General features: G+C 40.3%; 1 pseudogene; it reads left to right on the top strand.

Annotated features, from left to right (window-relative positions):
• Positions 1 to 1,016: 1,016 nt before the first annotated feature.
• On the top strand, positions 1,017 to 1,934 carry LOC110593043 (annotated as a pseudogene).
• The last annotated feature ends 7,845 nt before the right edge of the window (positions 1,935 to 9,779 follow it).

Below are 9,779 nucleotides of genomic sequence, written 5' to 3'. Positions count from 1 at the left end.
TTTGTGTACTATGACAACTTAAGAGATACAGAAATATTTAAGTCTCTGGGCCTCAGTTTTTTCCTCTCTAAAATATGGAGAATGGGCAGAGGCCTCCAAATTTCTTCCCATTCTAACATGTCATGATTATATAGCTCTGCTATTTCTTCCCAGATTAGCCCTTTAATTCATTATAATAAAACTATACAACAGCAGGAAATTTAGCTGATAAAATTTGAGTTTTTCAACTGTAACAATTGATTATAACTTTACAGAAATTATAATCAGAAACAATATTATGTAGTTTTATATAAATGGAAACTGGCTTTCTGATGTTAGTTCCAGTTTCAAAATGAGGCAAATCACTAGTAACCTCCACTGTTTTATTTCAGCAGGGAAAGAATTTTATTCATGTATATTTCCTTTAGATCTTAATATTTTTGCCTAGAGACACTAACTTCAAAAAACTTTCAAAGGAATTGAACAGAGGTGTGGGTAAATTAGGTTAGTCTTTTAATAACTGGAATATGACAACTTCTCTAAATATGAAAGTTTTTTAAAAATGACATTTTGCTTTTATGAAAAGTATTAGGGGAAAAGTTTGAGGGAGAAACTATAGCAGAGTGGTTTGAGTTTTGTAGTCAGACAGAAATGAGATGGGATTTCTATTCTGAGACTGCTTAGCTTAGTGACCTTGTTTGGGCAAATCATTTAACCTCTCTAAGCCTTGGTTTACTCAGCTGAAAAATGGAAGTAATATTACTGCCTAACTCACAAGGTATAGTGAAGTTTAAATAAGATAATATAAACAAAGTTGTTGAGTATAGTGTTTATAATACTAGTAAGTGGTACCAAATATCAAATGTTAGTGATACTAAATTATTAAATATTAGACGTATAAAGGTAAACTCTCAGATATATTTCATTAAAGAAACTGAGTTTCAGAGAAATCAATTAGCAAGTTAACCAAGAATAGAGTGTTTTCCCAGTTTTTGAAAGGATAGGCAAATAACCCTTTTGGCTGTATGAGCAGCACCATGGCGGTACGCAAGAACAAGCACTTTACAAAAGGCAGCAAAAAGGTTGCCAAGAAGAAAGTGGCTAATCCATTTTCTAGAAATATGGCATGATGTGAAAGCACCAGCTGTGTTCAATATAAGAAATAAAAACACTAGTCTAGAGCACTCAAGGAATCAAAATTGCATTTGATGGCCTCAAGGGTGGAGTTTTTGAAGTAAGCCTTGCTGATCTGCAGAACGATGAAGTTGCATTTAGAAAATCCAAGCTAATTACTGAGGATGTTCGGGGCAAAAGCTGCCTAACTTCCAAAAATTCAGTGGATTTTACCAGTGACAAAATGTGCTCCGTGGTCAAAATGGCAGACCATGGTTGAAGCCCATTTTGATTTCAAGACTACCCATGGTTATTTTCTCTATTTTGTTGTTGGTTTTACTAAAACTCTCAATAATCAGGGGTGCCTGGGTGACTCAGTCAGTTAAGCATCAGACTCTTGATCTCTGCTCAGGTGTTGATCTCAGGGTCATGAGTTCGAGCCCCACATTGGGCTCCGTGCTGGGCATGGAGCCTACTTAAGAAAAAAAAAATCTCAATAATCAGATTTGGAAGACCTCTCCCGATAAGCACCAACAGGTCTGCCAAATCCGGGAGAAGTTGATGGAAATCATGACCTGACAGGTGCAAACAAATGACTTGAAAGAAGTGGTCAATAAACTGATTCCAGACAGCACTGGAAAAGACATAGAAAAGCCTTGCCAGTCTGTTTCTCCACTCCACGATGTCTTTGTTTGAAAAGTGAAGATGCTGAAAACCCTGAGTGTGTATGGGGAAAACTCACGGGGCTTCATGATGAAGGTGGTAGTTACGAAAAAATGACGCAGGATGAGACAGGTGCTGAAGTTGAAAGATATGAGCCACCAGTCCAAGAAGCTGTTTAAAATTCAGACTTTTAATGGTGACCAAAAGTCTTATTAGTAATGTTGAAGAAAAAAAGATAGGCAAATGTCAACTAAAAGCAATAGTGCATTCAGTCTCAATAGCAGTCCTCTTGGAGTAGCACGTGCAGAGTGGACTTTTACTTTCTTCTCTTTTGCTTTTCTGTTTTCTCTAAATGTTGTACTTTTTTTTTTAAAGATTTTATTTATTTGACAGAGAGAGAGACAGAGAGGGAACACCAGCAGGGGGAGTGGGAGAGGGAGAAGCAGGCCTCCCACCGAGGTGGAGCAGGGAGCCTGATGCGGCGCTCGATCCCAGGACCCTGGGATCATGACCCGAGCCGAAGGCAGCCGCTTAACCAGCTGAGCCACCCAGGCGCCCCTAAATGTTGTACATTGAGCATTTATTCCTTTTATAAAAAGAAGAAAGTATTTTTTTAATTTTTTTAAAAGATTTTATTTATTCATTTGAGAGACAGAGAGAGCATAAGCAGGGGGAGAGGCAGAGGGAGAGGGAGAAGCAGGCTCCCCGCTGAGCAGGGAGCCTGATGCGTGGCTCAATCCCAGGACCCCAGGATCATGACCTGAGCCAAAGGCAGACGCTTAACCATCTGAGCCACCCAGGCACCCCAAGAAGAAAGTATTTTTAAAAAATGAATGAGTTTGTCAATATCCAACTATCCTGTGAACATTAAAAAAAAAAAAAAAAAGGCCAAGAGAATTAATCTGCCATTCTGGATTCCTTTTTGAGTTCCCAGTAGATGAATTTATGTTTGAATGAATCAATAAATATTTAGTTGTCAGCATGTATCCTCAGTTTGTTGGAGTCCATAATTAGATGCATCCAGAAGTTGTATAAAACATCACTCCCTAAGAATAAAACTGGTAAGACTCCATATAAACTGGATGGAATTAACCACTAATAGGGAATCTAGTCACTGTGATTAGAATGCCTAAAAAGCTATAAGAAAATAAATAGTATAGCCATGAAAACGACAACTTATCAATTTTATCCCCCCCCCCACTCTCTTTTGGTGTTTTTTAAAATTGCATTTCAAAAGTTATATGATTGGTTTTTAGTTATGTATTGCCGTGTAACAATCTACCCCAAACCTAGTGCCTTAAAACAACAAACATTTATTATCTCATCATTTCTGAGGGTCAGGAATCCAGATGCTGCTTAGCTGGGTGCCTCTGACTGTCAGGAAATTACTGGGAGCATCTCCTTCTAGGCTCACTCATGTGGTTGTTGGTAGAATTCAGTTCCTTATGGTGTGTTGGACTGAGGACCTCAGTTCCTCACAGGCTGTTGACTGGAGGCCTCTCCAAAGGCAGCACACAACATAGCAATTGTCTTCCCTCTGAGTCAATAATAGAACAAGAGGGAGCACTCAAGGGGCGCCTGGGTGGCTCAGTCGGTGAAGCGTCTGCCTTCGGCTCGGGTCATGATCTCAGGGTCCTGGGATCGAGCCCCACATCGGGCTCCTTGCTCAGCGGGGAGCTGCTTCTCCCTCTGCCTGCTTCTCCCCCTGCTTGTGCTCTCTCTCTTTCTCTTTCTCTCTCTCGTCCAACCTACACAGAAGGGGAGAGGATCACAGGAGGGTATGAATACTACACTCTCATTGAAGGTCAACTCGGAGGCTCCCAGTACAGAGATAAAAGCATTCCTCAGACTTATTCTGCTTGCTATGATGTCATCACCTAGCTATATTCTGAATATAATTGCATATTATATATGACTTGCCTTTAAGGTGAGAAAGTAAACTAATAGCATACGCAAGTTTCTCATTCTTCATTAAATTAGTAAATATTCTTAAACACTCAAATTTTGTTAGTTTGCTTAGTGTGTTTGAGTGTCCCTAACACTGATCAGTACTGAACCAAAACTTGGGACCAGCCCAGGACTGTAGTCCTGTCTTGAGAGGGCCCACGTGAGCTGCCAGGAGTCCTCCTTGTACAATAGGAATGGAAATATAAAATGTCCACATGGGCCAGGCAGGTAGCTTAAGTTGGGCTGAGTTACTTGGGTGTAAGCAAACTTTAGAAGTAAGAAACATTTCTCACAACACAGCATCAAATTCTACAGTTATAGCTCTATCAAAATACATATCTATTTATCTTAAGAACAGGGTAACTTAATTTCTCAGTCTAATATCTGCATTCAGCTCAACTAAAAAATAATCTGATATACTCTTTCAAAATCCTTAATCCTATCTTTTCACATAAGGTAACATTTACTCTTTTACCATATAAGATGCTATTTACCATATAAGATGCTATTCATAGGTTCCAGGGATTAGGACATGGACACATCTTTTGGGGGGCAACCATTCATCCCACAACGGAGGCACTGTCTGTAAAGAATTTTAAAATCATAGTAAACCTGACTAAATGTCAGTCTACTTTTTATTATTACAATGTGCAGGCAATTTTAAACAATGTCAGTGATAAAATTCTCCCCATGAGGGCAGACCACTCCCAATACCTCCCCTACCCTTGGCGTGCCACTATTGAATATTCCAATATGAGCTCTTCAGCCTGCCTTAACTTTTCAGGACCAAGTACTGCATAAAACAATTTGGTGGATCATCAGTGGCCAGCCACACCCCCTAATCTTGGCATGACTGACTCCTCGTCCTTTAGGAGTCAATTTAAGTAAATGTCACCTACTCAAGGAACATTTCCCTAAATGTCTAGATTCCAAGTGGCACCCTGCACTTATTTCCCATATTTGTTTCTTTCATGGCAGTTGTCACACTTTGTAGTTATTTTATTTGTAAGTTAATTTATTTCATCTCCTTTATTAGTCTGTAAGCTCCAAGTCCTGTATGTCTTATTCTCTGAGTTATCCCCAGAGCCTAACACAGTGCCTGGCACATGGCAGGTGCTCAATATATGCGTAGTGTCACTGCATTCTCCTCAGCATGTATGCGACCAGTAAAGTGCACTTGCTAAACATTGAACAAATTATTCTTTCTTCATCTCATGTCCATTACACAAAAAGAAATGGCCACTTGCCTAAGACTGGCGACATAGAGAACTATTTATCTCCATAATTCAGAAACAGCTGCAGCGTCATGGATCTTAGTGGAGTTTTCTCCTCTTCCAAACCCTAATTTAGGCGTGATTAGGAATGTTTTATTCTGAAAATTCACAGTTATCCGAAGACTGAATCGCAAAATAAAATATAAATAAAGCATTAGCGTTACGAAGGGGACCTATACGGCTCAGTTGGTTAAGCGACTGCCTTCGGCTCAGGTCATGATCCTAGAGTCCCAGGATCGAGTCCCGCATCGGGCTCCTTGCTCAGCGGGGAGTCTGCTTCTCCCTCTGACCCTCCCCCCTCTCATGCTCTCTCTATCTCGTTCTCTCTCTCAAATAAATAAATAAAATCTTTAAAAAAAAAAACAACGAAGGGGACCTATACATTTTGTCTCGGCACCATACCAGAAATGACAAGAATCCAGTCAGTACCCCAAACTTATCAAGTTTGAAAGATAAAGCATCGATTTCCTCTTTAAACCACTTGCTCCTCTTAATCTCTTTCAGTATTTCTTTTAGTAGCCCAACTATTCACCTGGCTAGTTCTCCAGACTTAATCTTCAGCTCTCTTTCCTTCTCTCTTTACAGCCTTCCTAGGAGATCTCCCCCATCTCCAAGACTAAAATATTATCCCTCAGGTGTTATTCCTTATGTCTGTCCCCAGTCCTCTCCTCTGAGCTCAAACTCACAAATGTTGCTTGTTATACCTTCTTCCTTATACCATAGGCATTTCAAATTTATCATGTCTGAAAAGCAAACTCTTATCTTTTCCTCCAAACCCCTTTCTCTCTGACCTTCTCCATCTGTAAGGACACTGCCATTCACCATTGGCTTAATCCAGAAACCCGGGAGTCTTCTTTGACTCCTCTCTTTCTCTCATCCCCCACAGTTAGTTCATTCACAAGTCCTATCAGCTCGACCTACAAATATATTTGAACTGCATTTACTTCTTTCCTTCTCTGCTACTTCCTAGTCTCAGCTACCGGTCTCTCTACTTCCGTTCTTAGCAAAATAGGTGGGGTAACCTTAAAATATAAATCCTATCATGGCATTTCTCTCCAAACTCATGTTAATGTCACTCTCTACTCAACCATCATGTTACACCATCCGTTGTGCCTTTCACTTCTTTGCACAAGTCAAGAACCTTAGCACATTCTGTTTCTTCTGGTGTAATGTTTTTCCTCCAGCCTTTCCCGTTAGCAGGTTCCTTCTTGTTCTAAACCTTAAGGTCAGTTTCACTTCAAAGACTCCCTTCCTGCCCTATTTAAGCAGATTTTTCCTCTTCTACATTTATTTGTGTTTACTGTATCCCATACATTTCCTTCATAGCATCTTATCCCAATTAAAATACTTGATTAGGGCACCTGGGTGGCTCAGTCGGTTAAGCGTCTGCCTTAGCCTCAGGTCATGATCTCAGGGTCCTGGGATTGAGCCCCGCGTTGGGCTCCCTGCTCAGTGGGGAGTCTGCTTCTACCTCTTCCTCAACCCCAACCCCCTTCTTGTGCTCTCTCTCTCAAATAAATAATAAATAATAAAAATCTTTAAAAAGTAAAATAAAATGGGGCACCTGGGTGGCTCAGTCGGTTGAGCATCTACCTTCGGCTCAGGTCGTGATCTCAGAGTTCCGGGATCGAGCCCCACGTCAGGCTCCCTGCTTAGCGGGGAGTCTGCTTCTCCCTCTGCCCCTCACCCTGCTTGTGCTCTCTCTCACTCTCTCTGTCTCTCTCAATAAAAAAAAAAAAAAGACCACCTGACTTAATCTTAAAAAAAAAAGTAAAATAAAATACTTGATTAGTCTTTCCCACTAGATGTGAAGCTACATGAGGGCAGGAACTATGTCTTGTTTACTGATGTACCTCTAGCTCCTCGTGCAGTGTCTGCTACCTGGCAGGGGATTAATCAATTGTTGAACGGATTAAGCTGCCCTATTATATTTTAGCCTATGTGTTACAAGTGTAATTTGAATGACATTGCACAGAAGGGAGAAATTCTTATTTCTCCATTTCATGTCCATTGCTTTAAAAAAAAGAAATCATTTGTCTGAGACAAATGACATAGAGAGCCATTTATCTCCATAGTGCAGAAACAGCTGCAGTGTCATGGATCTTAGCAAAGACAATATTTTTTCCCATGATTAGGAAAATTTCATACTGAATTTTATAGGAATTTCATAAAGAAATTGAATCATAAAATACAAAAAGAATTAATCATTGTGAAGAGGTAGAACCTGGAAAGTTTTCCCCTGGGGCAACAAGATATTTTCTTCAAGCTTCCCAGGTAACTGTACGGATATTTCTTTTTGCACACTTCCAAATCATCTCACAAAGACAGGTGCTGCCTATGCTGGCCAGAAGTACTGAAGTTGTTTATTAAGGCATGATTCACCCACCCAGAGGCTTTCATTTTCATGAAAAGGAGAGGCAAATTCATTTCAGATAAGCCATGCGTGGTAATTTGACCTAACAGAAAAGTGGGTCCACATTTACTACTCTCGTGGGTCTTACGCCACAGGTCCAAAGCAGTGTTCCTTCCCAGCTACAATTCAGAAATGCTTTCCATATCTGGGCTTCGCAGTAACCAGACCTCTTTTGCTATCCCTCCAGCAGATATCCTTTGGGCTAGCTTGAAAACCCCAAAGCCATCATAGCATTCAAACAATAACCAAAAATCCTCAGATTTCCTTAGTGTCTGTCTTTGAACAGTTCAAAGAGCTTCCACATTTGTTTTTTTCTGGTGCTTTCCCTGTAACACTATGACGTAGGAAGATCTGAGATTAGAGAACCTGACGTTCAAATCGTTTGTTCAAAGCCACAAGTGAAATGACCTATCACAATCAGATTCCTTTCTCCTGACTCCCACATGGGGTTTGAGACCCTTTATGAAACGTTTCAAAACCACATATAATGACGAGTCTTGAGCATTTTTTTTTATCACCCTCTTAACATAGAGGGGGAACATGTTATTTTGTGGGGTTTTTAATAAAATGGCTTTGTGAGGACAGGCTTCTAAGTTGCCTCATTCTAAATTTACATAGAGAAGATCAAAGGAATAAGCAGAGGAAAAGCCTTCCACGTGCCAGAAACTTTGAGGAACTTCTGCTAGTTAGAATGTAAAAGGACTCAATTAGAAGGAAGGGCCAGTTCAAGATTCCACTTCTGTAAAATATATTATCACCCCGGGGCGCCTGGGTGGCTCAGTCGTTAAGCGTCTGCCTTCGGCTCAGGTCATGATCCCAGGATCCTAGGATGGAGCCCCGCGTCCATTGGGCTCCCTGCTCAGCGGGAAGCCTGCTTCTCCCTCTCCTGCTCCCCCTGCTTGTGTTCCCTCTCTCACTATGTGTCTGTCAAATAAATAAATAAAATCTTAAAAAAAAAATGCTCATGAACCCTCAAAAATAAATAAATAAATAGTGATAAAGATGAGATTCAAACAGTTCTGCTCAACTCCAAAGCCAAATGTGCCAAACCACTATTATCTCCTGAAGGCTATTAATAGGGAACTAGTTAAGGGGCACCTGGGTGGCTCAGTTGTTAAGCGTCTGCCTTCGGCTCAGGTCATGATCCCAGGGTCCTGGGATCAAGCCCCGCATCGGGCTCCCTGCTCCGCGGGAATCCTGCTTCTCCCTCTCCCACTCCCCCTGCTTGTGTTCCCTCTCTCACTGTGTCTCTGTCAAATAAATAAATAAAATCTTAAAAAAAAAAAAAAAGAAAAGACCAGATTGCATGAACTAAAACCAAGCAGGGAGGGGTGGACAGTGGGAGGTAAAGAATGAGGGTAAAGAATGAGGGGAGGGGCACCTGGCTGTCTCAGTCAGTAGAGCATGCGACTTCTGATAGAGCATGCGACTCCTGATCTCAGAGTCATGAGTTCAAGCCCTGTGTTGAGTGTAGACCTTACTTTAAAAAAAAAAAGAGAATGAGGGGAAATAAAAGTATGCTGAATACCGCAACTTGCACTGGAGAAATCAAGAGCTATTATTTCATTGTGATATTGAAAAGAAGGTGTTTTTCTTTAACTTAAAGGTAGGCAATTTTATTTATATATATTTTTAAAGATTTTATGTATTTAATTGAGAGAGAGAGAGAGCACACAGGGAGAGTGAGAGGCAGAAGCAGACTCCCTGCTGAGCAGAGAGCCTGACACAGGTCTTGATCCCAGGACCCCAAGATCATAATCTGAGCCGAAGGCAGACGCTTAACTGACTGAACCACCAGGTGCCCCAAGGTAAACAATTTTATAATAAAAACAGGATATATGGGGTGCCTGGGTGGCTCAGTCAGTTAAGTGTCTACCTTCAGTTCAGGGTCCTGGGATTGAGCCCCAAATTGGGCTGTCCACTCAGCGAGGAATCTGTTTCTTCTTCTCACTCTCCCTCTGTGCTCTCTCTCTCTCTCTCGCTACCCCTCTTTCAAATAAATAAATAAATATCTTAAAAAAAAACAGGATATATAACTTCCAAAGCATTAAACAGGATTTAAAAAGCAAAGAATACATAGTTCATGTAGTAAGAGACAAGAAAAAGAGAAAATTATGCAGAATATGAAAAAAAAGATTAAGAATATAAGATGACAGAAAGAGTCTGAAACATTAGAGCATTTACTCAATATGTCCTTTACCAAAGCAGTGTATGATAAACAGTATTTCATTCATTCATTTATTATTTCATAATCTTATGGAATATCATAAAGCCATTAAAATTAGGTTAATAAAGGATGTGAAATGCTATAGAATTATATATTTTACAAAATTATTTCTACAGTAATCAAAATTATTTCTACAGTAATTCCAATTTGATTGAAGGTGTAG

Source organism: Neomonachus schauinslandi, chromosome 15 (assembly GCF_002201575.2).
Source record: "Neomonachus schauinslandi chromosome 15, ASM220157v2, whole genome shotgun sequence".
Lineage (NCBI taxonomy): Eukaryota > Metazoa > Chordata > Mammalia > Carnivora > Phocidae > Neomonachus > Neomonachus schauinslandi.
Note: the sequence above shows the minus strand (reverse complement) of the source record. Positions and strands in the feature narration are given on the sequence as shown.